General features: G+C 36.2%; 1 protein-coding gene across 15 annotated transcripts in view; it reads left to right on the top strand.

The window, feature by feature from the left end:
* TFPI (tissue factor pathway inhibitor) overlaps positions 1 to 19,045 on the top strand; it is a 224,860-nt gene that overhangs the window by 169,902 nt on the left and 35,913 nt on the right. For 2 of the 15 annotated variants that reach the window (XM_062579191.1, XM_062579188.1), the window contains exon 1: positions 13,010 to 13,213. The exons of the other annotated variants lie outside the window; for them this stretch is intronic. The gene's annotated coding sequence lies outside the window, so the exon portion shown is untranslated. Of the gene's footprint in view, positions 1 to 13,009; positions 13,214 to 19,045 lie in introns of those variants that run through there. 15 annotated transcript variants of the gene reach the window in all.

The following is a 19,045-nucleotide window of genomic DNA, read 5'->3' as shown; positions in this document are numbered from 1 at the left end:
TATGAAACACATACTAGTTGACTTTAAGGTTTATTTCTGTACAGCAGATCAAAATTACATCTCAGTTCATAAAGACAGAAGTATTAGTAAGTAATCATCATCTCACTGCTGAAGTAATAGCCATTACTTTACAGCAAAAGGCAGTGCCAATTAGCTTGGACTTCCAGTCTCATCCCCCGCCCCCCGACCCTGACTTTTTTCAGTTAACTTGCTCAATTATTTGTGTTCTGCTTGCTTAGTTGACCATTCCTTATAGTGAGCTGCCTGCTAAGACAAGCGACAGTTTTCTAGATTCAGTGTGACCCATTGGGTTTAGTTTCACTGGCATGAGTCTGGTTGTGGTGCAAGTGATGATTTGTGTTTCTCTCTAAAGTTGTTGCACCAAACTTGAGACTGAGCCCTTTGTCAGGCCTTGTTCCACCTCACAAACTACACGGTTTCGACTTTAAAGTCTGCATTTGTGCTTAACTTAGGGAGAGTTTAGTCTGATGATAGCCAATCAAGATGTAATTTACTGAAATAGCATTTCCCTTTCTTAAAAAATAATAATAATCTGTGTGTGTGAGCATGCACTTGATGTTCAGCCGTTCACCATCCACTATCAGGTTTATTTCTATTCATTTTTTTTATTGTATATATAAAATCAGGTCTAATCTGAGCTCCTAGCTGCAAGCTAGATCTTGGCTTACAAATGAAATGTCTGATGTTTCCCCATATAGTATACCAGACAGATAATAGGAATAAACATTAAGTCTGTTTAAACTCTACAGGCTACTTAAGGTCAAATTAAGCCAAGGGAAGAGCAGAGTCTTAGTATTTTGGAGTATTTGGAGATTTTGTTTTGTTTTAATCTGCCAGAGTAATAAAATGCAAAACCACTAACATTTGCTTTTAGAGCAACATTCTTTCAGATCAGAAGTGGCCAGTTAACCAGAGTTATCGTTTAGGTTTTTAAAAAATTACTTTAGCTGAACGGGCTATAAAAACCTCATGGAAATTCTTAGTGAAAAGTAAGCAGCTGAATGAAACGTATTCTGTTTACCACTATGTTTGTAATGATATAATGTTAGAAATATTATATGTTTTCAAAATTTTGTAAGATGTTTTTCTACAGTATTGTTTGAGTCTGATAGTACTGAACAGTCAACAAGAAGATTACTACGTTTTCTTTTTGTCTCCCTGCGGTGCACAGTTTCAAGTAAGGGATATTTCAGAGAGAGATGGCCTATCCTTTACAAACTAACTGTGGTTTCAGTGCTGCTGCAGCTCTGTTTCTATCATTAATTGAAAGATATATGATTTAAAACAGTACAAATATTTTAATTTTTTTGTCTTTGTCATTAGGTATATTAGACATTATCAAATTTAAATTAGAACACAAATTATAGCACAAATACCAGATTGACAACAGCCAATAATGAACTGTCATTCAGAAACTCATTTCATTTAATTTTTGTCTACTGCAGTAATGTTCTCTGATCTCCTGCTTGTGTATCTTTCACTCAGTAGAAGCACAGCAATAGGATAGTTACTTCTGACATATGAGATATCTGTGTTGTTTTTTTACGCAGTGTCAATGTGATGATTTTCCACTAAAACAATGTATTAAGTCCTCCTGAAATACGTTTACTGTTAATATAAACTGAATATGTTTATGCATTATGTATACGTTATTTACTATTTCTGAATGGCAAGGACTGCTTAAAACACACTCTATTTGGAAGTGACAATTACAGCCTAGCTTGCGAACAAATTATTTCTTCCTAGGTTATTTTTAAGCAGTTGAAACAGCAACAGGGCAACTTAAGTTGCCATAACCCGAATTCAAAGTTTTTATGTTCATATTCACTTGCCATAACCTGAATTCAAAGTTCTTATATTCGTATTCACTTGACCTGCTGTCTTCCTCACTTCATATCACATTAGGAGAAAGTCATAATCACTATTGTCTGAGGAAAAAAAAAAAGGCCAGGTTTCCTATTGCATTGAGGTCACTAATTGTCCTTGCACAATCTAATTCTTTCCTTCATGCCACAAAGCACTCTGGTGACTGTAAGAATCCTTTATTCAGCTTAGGTATCAAGTATTGAAAAGAAAGTGTTTCACTACCTGGATTATTACAAATAATTCATATTAAGAGCTTCCTTGAAAGAAGGTACAAGCAATCTCAACTTGGTTGTGTGAGGGTTATTCTGTGCAAGAAACCCATATGCTTGCATTAGAGCAATAGTTATCCAGTGTAGTAGAGCAGGGTTTTGTACTATAATATCTGGACTCTAGGCAATCTTTGCTATTCTGTACTGTAAGAAAGCAGAAAGAATGACCCCTGCTATCCTACATGCTGTAAGGAAATCAAATAAGCTGTCAGGTTTCTGCCAAAGTTTAGAGAAGATTTGTATGGTGCTGGAAGGAGATTGCAGAGGATCAAAGGAAAATATGGAGTAATTCTTAATCTTCTTTTCCCAGGAGCATCCAAGCTTCATTAAAAAAAAAAAAAAAAAAAAAAAATCCTCTGCACGCACTGAAGTGATCTAATTCCAGGAAGGTGGAGGGAGACTTCAACCCTTGATCCTGCTTCACAATGATATTTAATCAAAAAAATGCATTATTAGAAAGATTCACAAAATCAGCATCAGAAGGAAGTCTCATATGTAAACAAAATATGCGTATACCTCCCCTTAGTCTGCAGTCAAATAGTTCTACACATATAATGTCTGCTGAGCTCTTCTCTTACCTACAGTTTCCTCTTACCTACAGAATTTTTTTTTTTGCTGGTTATTGTAATATTAAAAGAGTGGGATTAATGGTCTGAGTAACACTTAATTGTGTATTTTCTATCTTGTAATTTCTAGCTGTTATTTGCAGTGGTCTTTAGCTCACCTCTCTTTATAATTTAATGGTATTTTGTACTTACTGTCTTGAGACACCAAGTAAATGTTTCATATGTACTGGCATTGACTTAATTCACTCCTATGAAACAGCTATTATGGGTAGATTTTCAGTTGATTCATCTCTCCAGTTACCAGTATAATGTGTCTGAACTTGCTAGGTGAAACAAGAAGGCAGTAGCAAGTATAATTTTATAGTTAAATATTTTTCTGCTTTTAAAAGTACTTTGTTGTTATTACTCATGCTTTTAATTAAATGCATGCTTAAGGGATTTTGGCTGGTTAGCGTCTCAGATATTTACTCTTCACTGTAAGAAGATCAGTCCCAAAAGGAGAACTCTTGTGAAGGCATTATGTTCCATTTCCTATCTCCTGACACAGGCAGTCATGCAAAGAATCCATTTTTGTGTTGCTTTCTGTGTGTACTATGAAGCTGTTGCACATAAGAGATGTTCTGAATGCTGTATATGAGTTGAAGTCATTTCCCTGTTAAAGAACAAGTGATATTAATAGTGAATAATTTGATGAATAGCAGCCATCTGTGGTAAGTCTTATCTTATGAGTTTGCATGGGGTTTCTTGTCTCAGAGCAGCTGTGACACATCCTTTATTAGTATTGCATTATGAGTTTCAGCATTACAGTGTACAAAATATTCTTTGACATAGTCCTCTCTTGAGCGAGCATCTTTGAAACAGTATGATATTGGACTTTGAAGGTACTTTGATTTTTGCAGTTTTAAGCTGTTACTTCCCTTTTTCTTGAAATAGAAAATTTTCTGATTGAATTTTCATTAAAAAATAAAGTATTATTGACTTGTGTGAAACTAGTATCTAGACAGAGGCACAATGACCTGACTGGAGAAGTCACAAGAGACATATTTCAGTCTGGTGCGATAAAGGGACTTGCTCATTCAGGACTGAGTACTGGAAATAAATATGGATGTGATGGACATTACCTTATAGTGGCATTTGGTATTAATCATTCACATTCTATAAATATGTAGGAACTTCCCACTGTTCTAGATACTGTACAAATATCGAAGAACAATGAAAATTAAGTGGTTTACAAGCTAATATTTTAAGGTAAGTGAACTGAGTGCCTGATTTAAACCAAAAATGCCTCACTCTTCCTTACACTTGAATAAGATAATAGCTTATAGCTCTGAAACTTTAAACCACTTAGATTCATAAAGTCCTATTGGATTGCATTCTGAGGTTCTCCAGAATTTGATAATAAAATTTATTTAAGTGGTTAAGTTGTAAGTTAGCTGTATTTTGAAATCCTGCAAAACTGTTAGTGCTTCATGGTTTCAGAGAAAAGCTGCTAATTTGTGCAGTCTGTAACTAAGTGAAACACTAGCTGAGCTTGATCTATTTTTAGCATGTAAAAAAATTGAATGTTGAAAAATTTTGTGAAGTTCTGTATTTTTATGTATTGAATTGTTTTACAAACATTTCTTGAAAACCTGGTTGGAACTATTCTGATTTTTCTATTTCCACAATCACATACTTGCCTGAACTGATGGGAGTTCTTTGCTCATTTCCCTTCTCATCACCTGTCTCCCCTGTGACATAGGAACTCTGATGTTTAGACTTACTATCAATCAATTACTAATTGATTACGTGTTCCCCATTACTCAAAAGAATAGTAATAATACTGGAAAAATAATTTTTTGTCACACTGCTGGGCAGCAAGAGTAGTGCTGGGGATGGATTAATGTTCTGTCATCTGGGAAACGTTCATTGTTCTCAGGATCCTGCAGAGCAGGAATGTGGCAGAAGGCTGAAAATTGTCCTCTACCTTTGAGGAGTCAAGAACACTGTGTGAAAAATCATCCTCCAGTCTCTGATGAGCATGTGCACAACAGTAAGGCTGCCATGCAGAAACAAATTGCCTATTTTCCTGGGGCTTATCGCTTGTCATGAGAACACTTCGAGAGCTCCTTGAACTTAGAGATTTCCTTTTAGATACTGGATAGCAGCTGAAGGCAGCTGAGGCTTATGTAGCATTTCCTAAACAGCTTTTTCCCCGTTCTGTATCTCCCAAAGGAGCCTCTTCCTTCGAAATGAAATCAGACATTTTGGCATTCAGGCAACATCTGCCTCTCCAAATACCCACCTGATTGGCTGCGAGCCAGCAGGGTGTCAAATGTGAGTTGGAGAGGAAGTGGTCAGCCGCAGGGAGTGCAGGTCTTTACCACAGTGGTTGCTGGTGATGCTTATTGGGTTTTTTTTAGCAACTTAGGAGGTCTGAAAACCAGTTGCCTGCTTGTCTGCCTGTATTGTCTTTCTGTGGCTGGTTTAGACATTAGGAGTGGGCAGATGAGAGAACATATAAACGACAACCAGGGCAAGGATGCTGAGAGTCACACTTGGCAAGAGGGTAATGGCACAGTGTGAGTTGAGGGGACAGAAGGAAGTAGATTTGTCACTGCAGCAGCAAAGGATGAGGAGTGGATGCAGGTTTGGCAGAACTGTTGGTGAATGCTTCATTACTGGCTGCTTAGGCTTCCCAGAGTTGGCAGCAGCTCATGATGTCCTCAGTTGCCATCTTCTTCAGTCATCCTCTCAAAATACTTTTCTGAAACTCCTGTTGCTGCTCCTTATGTCATAGTCTGAGTATCTTCTGTATCTTCTGGATTTATTTCTAATACCATACAGCAGGACTCAGTCTCAGAGGCTGTGAGAAACTATACTTAAAAAAAAAAAAAAAAAAAAAAAAAAAAAAAAAAAAAGGACTTATAAAAGACGACTTGGGTCCTATTCCTAGGAGCATCTGTAACTAGTGGTTCCCAGTCAAAGTCACAGATAGCAAAAGTAAGTTTCAGTCCCATTCATCCTTTGTCATGACAAGGGAAATATAGGCATGAATATAGCTTTCTTAGAAATCAGTAGGAACTTCAATGGGTATGAAGTTCTTCTCTTCTGGTTGCCTGTCTAAAACCAAGTCCTATTTTATTTCATTTAATTGAGGGTTGGAAATGATTAGATAATACTGTGTCAGTGTACTTACAGATGTCGATAACTTTGGTGCTGACTCAGTATGTTTTCAAAGGGGTTTGGAAGAGTCCCTGTGAGAAAAAAGAGCCTGGCCTCATAAGCTACTTATGCACATGCTTAATCTCTTGAATTGTGCAAAGTATAAACATGCAAATTGATGTTTCCTTCAGTGCTTAGCTTTTTCTCTGGTTTGTTAAGGCAAGGGGTAGGTATTTTATTTCTGCAGTAATTAATACTTTAATTGTAGTTTTATATAAACCTACCATGAAAATTATTTTGAAATGTGTTTTTAGAAAGGTTATGTGTGTGTGTCTGTGTGTATACATATATGTAAAATACATAATAAAAATATTTTGGTACTGATGTATGTGTGTACATACATATATATATATATGTAGTACTGGAATTACATATATTAAGTATATATACAAATGTGTTTGGAAATAAAAGTTAGCAGCGTAGAAAGACCAAAGAATGGACACACAAAATGGAACCAGAATCTTAAAATTAAATGAAAACTCAACTGATAGATTAATCTACCTTTTACCTCTCAGAGCACAGATTTATCCTAAAGCCTGAACAGTTCTCAAAAAATTTTCTGTAACAAAACTCACACTGATGTCATCCTGACCACGAATTAAACCCATTAAACTTAAGCTTTTTTGTATAAAAGATAAAGGATAAAATACTTATATTTGACTCCTTTTTCCAGATAAAATATCTAGGCTTTTAGTGCTGCAACAGTGACATCCAGTGACTAAGCCACTTAATGCTAAACTTGAATTGCGTTTGGAGTGAATTGATGCTTGAAAAAAGGACATTGATGGAAAATGAAGCTCATTTATTAAGGCCCTTAGAAGACTAATTGAGAGGATAGATAGTTACTGCCTGAGAGTGTAAAACATGAGTAACTATTAATCTATAGGAATGATATACATACTGGATTAGCTTTTATCTGATTCAGAATTTAAAATAAATTTGTCCACTAAAGCAATTTGTTTAGTGAGATTATGCAGCATTTCATGCGCTTTTTTATTATTTAACAATAAAAACAGAATTCATCTGGTAATACATATTTTATTTTGCTTTAAATATGATCTATCTCAAAAATAAATGCAGACATATGATGGAAAGTTCTTTCAATGTTTATCGAATGAATGAAATAGAAACACCAAAACAAAAGAAGAAATACTTCTTATGAAAGGAAGATGACAAAATGCTTACCACCATTTCAAAATAATAATTTTCTGATTACAGTTTGAGTTTCATTATGAAACTGATTTTACACCTTATAAAGCTTCTGGCTGTAATGACTTAATGAGTAGCATCCTGACCCCCTGCTTCGTCAATTATTGAAATGTTTTTTCACTTGGACTGATTCTTGGAATCTTTGTATTATTTGAAATATTGTATGTGTTCTCTACTTTCTGATTAATGCAATCATACTATAGAAATAGTTTGTAGACTTTTAAAAAAAGATGATAATAGGAATTAATTATTTAAGATCTGAATTTTAAAACATGCTCCAAGTTGCCAGCTCTTTCGTTGTCAAGAAATTGATGAATAAGGAAGTAGGTTTATGAGTTATGTAAACTCATAAAGAGAAACAGAAAAACTGAGTAAAAGTTAAAAGCACAAATCTTACAAAGTTCATGAAATGAATATTGTGATGTGTTTCCTTGCTCTAGGCTCGATATTTCTTCTAGATCTCTGCCTCAAATTCCTGAGAAGTGAAATAATAGCCTACTGCCATTCGGGTTTTAAAGACAATACATATGGACTGAAGGAACAGGAAAATAAAAAAAAAAAAAAAAATTAGAAAGAAATACCTGGCCATTTTTAGACTACTGTTGAAAGTAAATCTACCTCTTAGCCCAAAACAATTGAATATATGCCGCATTCATCAAAAACGTAGTTCATAGGCAGACCCTGCTCACTGGAGAGAATGAAGAATCAGCACTCATGATGTGCATTACACAAGTATATGCAGTTTATCATAAAGCTGATCCAACTGAAGTGTAAATTGAACAAGAATTCTGGTTCAGCTCAAAGTTTTACAGAGGAAAACTTTTTCAGACTTGCTGTTTTGTTTTGAAATTTTTTTTTCCTGAGAAACAGCTTTAAAATAATAGTACTTTTAAAAGACGAGCAAAAGAAATGATGATCTAGTTTAAAACAAATATGACAGTTTCTTACATCAAGAGCAGAATCAGTGTTTTGACAAACAGTACCAGGAAAAGAATAAAGATTTAATGCTTGGTCATATTGGTTCTCCCTGCTTGTTTTAAGCAATCTAAATAAATGTAAATTGCTTCATCTATTTTCTTTGAATAGTTGGATAAGTATTTTTCTAGTGAGAGATAGACACGTACCCATGTTTTCTTCCATGCTTGCTTTGTCCTTTCCTTGCCTGATTCTTGTGGTGGGAAAAACAAGAAAATAACCCGTGTCTCCATATTTTTTGTGGCTGGAATCACTGTGTGTGACTAAATGAGCGTAGCTAGAACTGATCAGAAACTGGAAATACTTTTACCAATACATACAAAAATTCAGTTGCATAGAAAGACATATTTCCACTGAGAATTGTTCAGAGAGAAATATCACAACAAATCTTAGTTGTGACATAACCCTAGTAATTAAAAATGTAAGCATATTGCTAGTATTGTATAGGGAAGCAAATTTAAAGAACGCTTAGTTAACGTTCTTAGAGTGGTACACCATGCCCTCCAGGACTTAGACTAGCAGAGTTACTGTAATTTAATAAAAGAAAAACCTGGAGTGATCATGGGTACTTCCAGGATAAATGTCTCTTTGCTTGTGCAATAGGTTGACTATACTATTTCATAATTAAATTTCTGAAAATACAGTGCGTTTAAAACTCTGTAATCTGCTCTCGACAGAGTAGTGTTGTGTTTTGCAGTATGTCAGTACTGGATTTCGGTAGAACATAAAAAGACAAAGAATGTTCAGCTTATTTTTAAAATGGGTGAGGTGTTTTAGCCCTAGGTTTGATGGAAGAATGACTTAAGAATTCAAATTGTTTGCAAGAACAGGCACAGAGGCATCAGCTGACTGCAGAACTGGCGCAGTTTTGTTGTGCAGGACAGAAGATTGATTTCAGGAGAACCAGTTGCTTAAGAAAGGAGAGCAGAATTTGGAGATCAGAAAGTCAGATGTTGAATGTTTTCCTTGCTGTTTTTCAAAATAGTTGAGATAAGGGTAGTTTTTAAACCAGTAGATGATGGATCTGATTATCAGTTTCTTCTCACTGTAAGCTTAGTGGGGGCCAGCTGAGTAGGCTGGTTGTATTTTTCCTCTAAGGTTAGCTCCTTGTGAGAATTGAACAATACCTATATTTTTTCCCCAGTTAAGAACCAAGTAGAAGTATGAAGTTGATTTAGTTTGCTGAACCTAGGAAACTGGAAGATCTTGGCCTCTGGGAATGGTTTAAGAAGTTAGTGCAAAAATGAAGTGGCATCACTAGGGGGCAACAAAGCATCACAAACAACTATACTATTGAAGGACAATGCAAACAGTGTTGCTTCTTCACAGAGGGGCTTCTGTAATGACCTGAAGGAGAGGTTTTTAAGCTCTTGTGTTTTTGCAACTGTGTTACATAATAAATCTTATCTCAAGATGATGGAGTTCCAAAAATTATACATAATGTATATATACGCACACACATACAAAACTTTTCCTATATTTCTGTGATGATTCATCTGCATTTTGGCTCAGCAAAAACAGTAACAAGATAGGACATCTGCATGTGATTTGCTTTCCTCAACTTCGTCTATTTGGCAGTAAGGTTAAACATAACACATATCTTGATAAAGCTCATCTCATTTGAACAAATAAGTCAAATATCTTTCTTGAAGATACCAGTGTGATTCAAGGAAGTTCTACTGTCTTTCTGTGTTTTCAGTCTGTGGATTACTAGCATTTTGAAAATTGTAAGCCTTTCACCATTAGGATTGTTATCCTTACTTACATACTTTATGGAGACCCAGTAATCAAGCCAGTGCTCCAATTTACTGCTGATGGAAAAAGTGGATGTATCATCAGAAAGACCTCCCCAATGAGAACTATCTGTTGAGAATCTGGAACTGAAAGATATTTCTTCTTGGCAGACATTAGGTGCTGTATCTTGCCGAGCAGTTTTTATTCATTCTTCAGATTGCTAGTGATGCTGATCTCTTACGTGATGCATCTTCCATTTTTTTCACTCACTGGTCTCCCAGTCTGTGGGTAGCAATTCCATGTGGTGTCAGAAGGCTAAAAACTAATCATCTCAACTATGAACTTTTCAGAGCCAAATCTCTTCTGAGTATTTCTAGGATACGTGGCAGACCATTTTTTTATTATGTCTCTATTTTATCTTACTTTAGCTGTATTTTTGCATGCTTCTGTTTACTGAGTTACACTGCTGAGTTATGCAGATCATAAACAAATGGAGCTGCAAGTCAAAATTATTTTGATAGAAATGCAATGTAAGGTGCCCTTACGTCAAATTTTTTTAGGGAAATTCTTGGAGGTAAGAGTGATCTGGAATGTATTTAGTAGCACTGACCTCAACTGCTATCCCTCAGACCTTTCTGCTGGGCCTTTCCTGCCTTAGTCCAATCTGTACTGCTCTGGGGTTGTAATCCCATGTTAGAGGCACCTATCTTTACAAGTTGACTGTAGAAGAAGAGTCATATAAATGCCCTCTGGACCTCCTTCTGACTGTTAAGCCATTTCAGAATAGGCCAGCAGAGAGCAGCTGGCAAAAAAGCTGTAATATTAGGTTTGTACTGTTTTTACTGCATATTAGTGTAACCTGTAGAAATCCAGCAGAAATTAATAGCTAACCTGTTGCTCGTAATTACCATAAATAGTCTTTTCTTGCACTGATTCAGTAAAGTGTGTAGTTCCTAATATTGCTTATCTGGCCAGGGCCTGATTCTAGGCTGACCTCATAAATCATATGACATAATAATCTTCCAAATTGTAATCTTTGTACAGACGACTGATTAATGTAACAAATACTATAAATCAACAGGTAGAAAGATCATAATGATAATGTCACATACCACAAGGTTAGAAATTCCCAAAGTAAGGATTTTGGGGTTCTGTAGAACAGTAATAAAACTTAACAAAAATAGCTACAGTTTGGTGAGGTCTTAAGGAGAAACTAGGTCAGTGAATTCTTCTGTGATTTGCAAGTTACATGTTTCGAGACACTCTTGTATGATCTTAGAAAATTTAAAATGACTAGTTTTATATCTCTCAAATTGCATCTTTCTGATCTGGAAAGCCACCTAAAAATTTAACAAGAACAGAAAAAGCTCTCTCAGAATTGTGGAAATTTTTTCCAGTATGGATGTTCAGCTATTGCCAGCTGTCTTTTTAGGTCAGGCCAGTGGTGAGTGTGATTGTTTAGGCTGACAGACCATCTGGTGTTCATAGGTGAATTAGATTGTCTGACCCTACTAAACGTTCAAAACAGTTTTGCTTCCACCTTCAAAGTCTGCTTCCAGTTTCAGTTGAAGTCTATTAGGTTATAGTGATAATGCAAGTGAATCCAGAGATAGACCATTCTGGCATCTAAATTAGGAGGACTGAATATGAAAATGAGAGCAGTAGCAGAAAAGAAAACAAAAACACTCATCTCAAAAATTAGATATTGTGTCCTTTGAACTTTTCTCTTGAATATGTGTTCTTTATACACATGGTAGAATTTTTACGCTCATTCAGCCCACATAAAGTGCAATGTGACTTAAAATAAAGCAGCTGTTCTCTAAATGCCCTATAGAGTGGAACAAATCTGAAACTATCTCTGTTCATCCACATACATCCATCCTAAGGAAGGAAAATGAAGTATGTCTTTTACTTTATTTGGAAGTCGAGTTGGTTTTGTTTCCGCTAAAAATGTAGAATTTTTTAAATCCTGAGGTGATTTTATTACATCTGTTTTGCCCGTCTTTCTTGTGACCTTTAAAGAAATTTATGGATAGCACTGCCAGATAACAATTTTTAATATGTTGGCTCCCCAAATATGCTTTACAAAGACTTGGTTTTGCACAAGTGATAGGCTTGCCATTTCCACTTAGCTGAGCTGGGTTGCTCCTCCCTTTACCAGTGCTAAGGTTGGAGTTGGTAATTAGTAACTGTAAGGCAGAAACCTCATCCCCCACCCCCAGGCTATAAACTGCCTCTCAACTTTGTGAGTGCTTCCAGTCTACTTAAGGATAGTTATTCCATTTGATTATTGACCCAGTTAGTAGACTTAGCTGACCACTGATTTATCCTGAATTTTTATCCTGAAGTATTACAGTCAGGATTGCATTCTGTCAGAAACAACAGAGAGGAGGTCTGGGAAGCTGGCAGGAGCACTTTGATCTGTCTGAGAGAAAGTTAACCTGATAACAGATTTTAAAAAGCTTCCAATCTGTTTCAGTACAGTGACAAACAGATAAATTTAAGTGTTCACTGAAGATAATTTAACTTACTAGTTCTTTTTTGCCCAGAAACGACTATATGAGGGATCCATACGATTACTAATAGCTACTAACTGTGTGAAGAGTACTGTTTCTCAGCTGTTCCTTTTGTCTCTGTTGTTATTTAACTGAAACTGGTTGCATGGCAAATTCTCATCTTGCAGTGTCCAGCGCTAAGTTTCTGATCTACTACCTTTACATCACAAGGTGCAGGGTGGTGACTCAGTCGTATAGCTAGAATCCTTATCATTTTTTCAGCCATAGTACTCTATGACACTTTAGTTGTAGCACATACTAATATGTTTCAGGAGTAGATGGTACGTTAAAACACAGCAGATACGTCTTTGTAAACATACAGAGTTGTCTTTGTAAAAAAAAAAAAAAAAAAAAAAAGCTCTGAGTATCATGCTGAATGCTGTCTAGATCTGGACTGAATGTCATTGAGCATGGTTTGTTTAAAAAAAATGTATCTCAAATGGTGAAGCAAAGCCTGTAGCGTACATAAAATAGGGAACTATCTCTCATTCTTTAAAATTGCATTTCGTTTATAGTTATGCTATTTAGAAAATAGTTACTCTAAACTGCAGGCAGATGTGAAAACTTTAAACAGGAAGCTTCCCCGCTGAAGCAGACCTTTGACTTCTACCCAGAACAAACCCACATGCTGTACAAAAGCAAGAACAAGGACTGGCTGATTAATCAACAAGCTGTAGGAAGATCAGGTTGCAATTCTGTCTTTGTAGCTTTACACCACACCCCCACGTATTATCTTCAATATGAATTAGTGAAGAAGAATCACTGCTTCGGGAATTCTCTCATTCTGCTTTCAAGAACTGTTTCCAGGAGCTTGGTGAGTACTTTGTAACAGACTTTCAGTTTTACATGAGTAATTTCTTTTTCTTTAGCTGTCAGAAAGGAGTATCTACTATTATGTTTTCTTTAGAATGTTAGGTGCATAGTCAGATATTTAAATTCAGCAGCAAGTCCAGCACTAAGTGCTGCAAAAAGACTTTTTCCTGTAAAATCTGAAACAATAGTGAAATGCATGTACTTTACTATTACTAATAGAACTGCTATTTGGCTCTGAGAATGTTGGACTAAGATATTTTGAATCCAAGATAGCTTAAGCTGTTTGAAAGAAAGCCATCCAAAAAAAATGAATATGCTAATTTTGATCAGTCAGCTGGAGTTGAAAAAAAGCTCTCATTTTTCAAAACAATACTTCCAGTGCAGTAACTCAGTAACTTCAAGGGAAGCCTGGTTCAGGCGGAATTGTCTGCGAGGTTTTGCAAATCCTTCCAAGGCATATAACACTGGAAGCAATTAATATTTTGAGAAGTACCAGAACATTTTAGGTGAGCTAAGTTAATCTGACGTCAGTACAAAGCCGTTTCACTCAGGATGTTTATTCAAATGTTGAGGAAACTAAGAATATGTGAAAAGTGAAGGGGGCAATGAATGAGGCTTACAGACCTTGTTGACAATTTAAAATAAGGAAACAAGCAGAAAATCATCTGTGTGTGTGGTGATTTTTTTGGGGGGGGAGGGGAAGGAGGGGAGTAATATTTTACTTCTAAGAATTTGCATTAATTTCAATTTTAGTAATTGAATTTTGTTACAGAAAACAGTGATACTGGTCTGTACTTAAAGTATGTAGCGAAAATTTAAATAACTTTTAGAAAATCTAAATATAACTTTTAAGGAGAAAAAGGTACATAACGTTTGGAGAAGTGGCATAGGGAGCACAGTATCAATGGAGATGGGGGAAGCATATGAAGGTTAGTGTGACTCAGTACTCTTAGAAAAATAGTCATCAAAATACTTCATGGAAAACATGTAAAGATATAAACTTTCCTTCCTGAATCTCATGTGGACAGATGTAAAGACAGGAAGTCCAGCTGCCAGTTTGCCTTTCTCTTCATAATCTTCTGCTCATTTCTTTAGTTCTGCTGTGAGAGAACCCACAATTCCCTGTGAAGGCAGCAAATATATATATTCACAGGAAATTAAATTGGATTATTATTTAAACTGAGCCTGAGAACTGTCATCGTTAAGCAGTTTACTTTGTGTAGTGCTTGCAATTAGACCAATATTAAGGAGCTAAAAATGACTAGAATGGTCTGCTCTAGCCTTTCTTCCTGTGAAATATGTCCCACGTGGAACAGTTCATAGAAAGTTTAGTTATGTGGGCAGTTGCTTTGTAAATCCTTAACTTATGCTGGAAGATCCCCGAGTGTACTTAAATTGACTTTTACTCACATTTACTGTGTGGCTAATGAAAACTCACTTGTAACTCATCTAACTAATTTTCTAAATATAAAATAACTGTAAACTACAGTTTTATGATCTTGACTCAGGACAGTCTGAACAATTTATGGTACTGAATTTGTCTGTCCTGCTCAATCTCATCAGGCAGTTAATGGTCAAAACTTCTAAGTTGTTAATTGTTTAGGGTTAAGTGTCAGATTGGGAGGGAGCAGAGCGTACAAAAAGGAGGCAGAATTTTTGTGAGAGAGGAAATTTTAAGAAATTAGCGAAAAGGTGGTCCAACGTATTCTGAGTTTATGAAGCAAAGTAAATGTCTAACAGTACAGGTAATGGTTGCAAAGATAGAAAAGAACAAGCTTCTGAACAGGCTGTTAGAACGTATCCAGAACCTTTAGGTAATTTTAAATCTGACCTTGGGCTAGACCAGACCAAAGTCAGTGTAGGTGAAATCTTGGATTCAAGATCTAGCTTCAAGGACTGTTTATATGTTTTTCCAATAATTGCTTCATGTTAAATGCATAAACTCTTGGAACAAACACTGGTATGGATGTTGGTTGGTTGGTTGGTTTTCCCCTCCAGTAAAGGGACACTGATATATTTTAGGCTAGCTTTTTGCACAGAGAGAATACAGACTGCTCTCACTAATAACAGCTTACAGCCATGAAGTAAGGATGATTTCCAGGAACATGAGTAATAAATCTGTTCTGACCAAAAGAGTAATTGACCCTGTGTTTTTAACGTTCTGGGAAGCTGTTCTAACGCTTTCGTTTGCTTTTAACAATGACTCTAACAGTAAGCCCTCCTTTTCTGTTTTTCAGAATAAAGTGGTAGCTGGTTGAAGTGTCTATCACAATTTTGTTGGTGTGCATTCAGTGTGTTTTGAGAATGTCTGCCAAAGTGAGTCACAGCATGTGCAAGAAACAGGACAGGAAATTTTAGAGTAAGAAAGTATAACACCAGTAGAGCCTAGGAGTTTCAAGAATTAGATGAGACTTTTGTATTGTGATTCTGGAGCAAACTTTAAAATCTATCTAATTCCAACAGTGTGTAATTACTCCTGCTCTTTGTTTGGGCTTATTTCTGAACAGTCATCTTTTTTTCTCTCAGAGCTAGAAGATGCTGAAAGTCCTAAAGAAACCGGAACTGGATAAATGTTTTTAAAAAGATTTCTGTGAACTGGGATCTAGATATCTAAGGCTTTTCTTTACACTTAAATCCAGGAAAACAGTAAAAAGGCAGCATTGCCATCCTAAAAAAGCATAAATTACCCACTTCCGTGTGTTTCTTATGAAACCCTGTTTACTTCACAATAGACTATGGGACAGAGTACGCCTGGGGACTGTATGAAGCAAAACCATGCAGAGAATTGTATAATTCCTTTCCTGACATAATCATTTCACAGAAAAATACTATTTTTAGTTGTCTTAATTTTCTGTCATGCCTTCTTTGTTCTATTTCCTTAACTACTTGTTGCTGTCAATATAGTTGTTCATTTTTCATCTTTAGTGCTGTTGCCGCCTTTCCTGATGTGTGCCATACATGACGTTATACCTCTGAAGTTAGCTGGTTAATTTTATTTACTATCAAATAAAACAAAACAAGGTATTTGAACATGCTTACCCAGGATATGATCTGGAGCCAAGAAAGTTGAAGGAACTTGTTCCAGAAAAACAAATTGTTCCAGAGGAACTGATTTTAAAATAATTACATTGAGAATAGCAATCATAGCAAATAAACTAGAAATATAAGCATTACATGAAGGAAATAGTTAATAAGTTTGTATGAATTTAACAAAAAGGTCTGCAGAAGTTTATTAGCATTTTCTATAAACATTTTTATTTCCTCTTTGGCTGAAAGGCAATCTTTTCCTTTTGTATTTGTACAGCCTCTAACATAATGAAGTTCTGGCCCATCACTTGAACTTCCGTGTTTCAATGTTATTTGGAAAACAGTAAGAAACAGAGGGGTAGAGGGGAAAGATCAAGCTGAAGTTTTCTGTGCTCTCAGGGTCATCTGATAAATGCTCTAAGTGCATAGAAGCTGACACTGCCATGAGAATAAGCAGTACTCTTCTCCCCTGGCCCACCTGTGTGGGACACTGTCCCACTCTCTTGTCCTATTCCTCCCTCCTGTTCTGCCTCCCTTGTGGTGGAAACAATGGGTAAACACACTTGAACAGTCCAGGCAGTTTCTTCAGCCTCAAACAAACAAGACTAGGTGATTGTTACTGCTGGGGGTTTATCCCCTCTTGTCTTTGCAGAGCCTCCATCAATTCCCCATCCAGTTTGTCACGCTGCTGAAAATACGGATAGACAAGGCAAGGGAGAAGCCTGTATGAGTGTCAAATCAGGTGGCTGGAGGTAAAGGAAACATAACAGACATCCCTCCACACCTCCCGCCACATGGTGGTGTTATTTTATGTTAGTTTATGTATTTGAAGGCAGATTGAATCTGGGAGTATTCTCACTGGTGGCAGAGCAGTTCTAACACGTGCGATGAGCCAAAGATCACGAATCCATTGCAGTAAATATTGACGTGATGTATCCAGCTGGAAAGATAGATAAGCTGAGCTAAACTTGCTTTACAAAGCAAAGAAACTTTTATTTTGATGTTTGGTATGTGTGCATGAGCTTACATAAAGTTAATAGTCATGTACGGTCAAATGACTCACAAGAGGCATCAAGTAGGACAAGTAGTTTCTTCCTATGCCTCTCCATTATATTTTCAGTAACTGACAGCTTCACTTTAGTGTAATTACATTTCTGTAGTGTTACAATATAAAATTGCACTCAAATGAGTTAATAACAAATAGACTCTATGACAGCTGAGACTTGAAACTATGTACTATACTTTGTCAGTCAATATTGCTGACAAAAATGCAGGTTATAAACTTTTTTTTGCCTGAAATGTAGAATTTATTTAACTTACCAGTTTGGATACATCTTACCTTACTGTTGAAGAGAAGCAATACAGTTTCATTTTTCTTTTCTTTTTTTTAAGATTTATGAAATTATATAAACTATAATTTGTTTTAGTCCATATTTTAAAAAATATTTTGGTGGAAAGAAATTAACATTTCCTTTTATTCTTGAAAGCTAAGACACAGTGGAAACAGCATTAAATATGTTAAATAGAGATTTGCATCAAACTGGAATGTGGCATGTCAGGTGCAATTGTTGCATCTAAATGAATAACTGACTCATTATTTCTTTATTTCTGTGTGACTTGGTCTTCTATGAAGTGGAAATGGAAATTCAAATAGCATACTCAGTATTTTAGGTAGGTGGGCCACTCTCCTTTATGATGAGCTAATACTGGGTCTTATGCCTGTTTGTTTTTCCTATGGCTAGTAAAGTAGCTAGAAAATCATAAGGCACTCCAGCATTCTGTTGCTACTTACTGTATGATTTGGTGTGGGCAAATCAAGTGTTGCTGCAAAGAGGTAAGTGCAGCTATTAAAAAGTCACTCTTGATTCCAGGGCTTATATTTCACTGGGGCAATCACCTCAAATTCTCTGCACTGCCCTCTCAGAGGGTTAGGAAAATATCTTACAGGATATAAGATATTTTAAGCAAGACATACTTGTGCCATCTCTAACATGCATTCTCAGCCCCTTTTGCCTGCCAGAATATTATACATATCCCAACTCTTGGGTGATGGATATCACAGGTGGAAGGCCCTGTCTGAGCCAGGTGAGAAGATGAACTCAGTGCAGCAGGGAAGTAGGGCCTGGAATGGTATGAAAAGAGTTGAGTGGAGATGGGGTGGAAGAAGCACCCAGTGCCAGCAATGAGATGAGCAGGAGAAGGGAATAGATCCTGGAGCTAAGCTGGAAAAATGAAAAATAGTTTTAGAGCACAGGTTGAAAGGAGTGAACAAAGCAAGATGAAAGGATAAGAGGGGTCTAGAGTTAAGTGGAAACAGAAGCACATTCTTGTGGTAGGCTTATTAACTTTGGTATGTAATTTCAAAATGTAATAGGGTTTTCTTTTATGTTAGTTTCAGTTGTGTTTGAAAAACAGCAATTACAATGCTAAGAGAGAACCAAAGTAGGAGTTTAAAATCTGAAACAATTACATGTGCTCATGCAACTTTATAGCGTGAAAGCTAATGAAGATATTTGTTTATTTAACCTTTCACTTCACTAAACACTTGCTAATCTTAGAGACCAGAAGAGTGCAGCAGTAAAACAACTCTTGCATTAAACAATCAAAGGTAGGTTACCAACCAAAAGCCTCCACTTATAACAAGAAGGAGATGTGATTAGTTCTTAGAGGGATATTGTGGAGTATCTGGACTCCGGACTCTTACAGGCTCTAAGGGTTGCTACTGTGTGATATGGGAGGGAGGTAAGTTGAGAATCAGGAGCTTAGGTTGATCATGCTTTCTTCCAGTAATGTTTACTTGCTGATG

The sequence above is a fragment of the Rhea pennata genome, chromosome 6 (genome assembly GCF_028389875.1).
Source record: "Rhea pennata isolate bPtePen1 chromosome 6, bPtePen1.pri, whole genome shotgun sequence".
NCBI lineage: Eukaryota > Metazoa > Chordata > Aves > Rheiformes > Rheidae > Rhea > Rhea pennata.
This window is presented reverse-complemented; position numbering and strand designations above follow the sequence as displayed.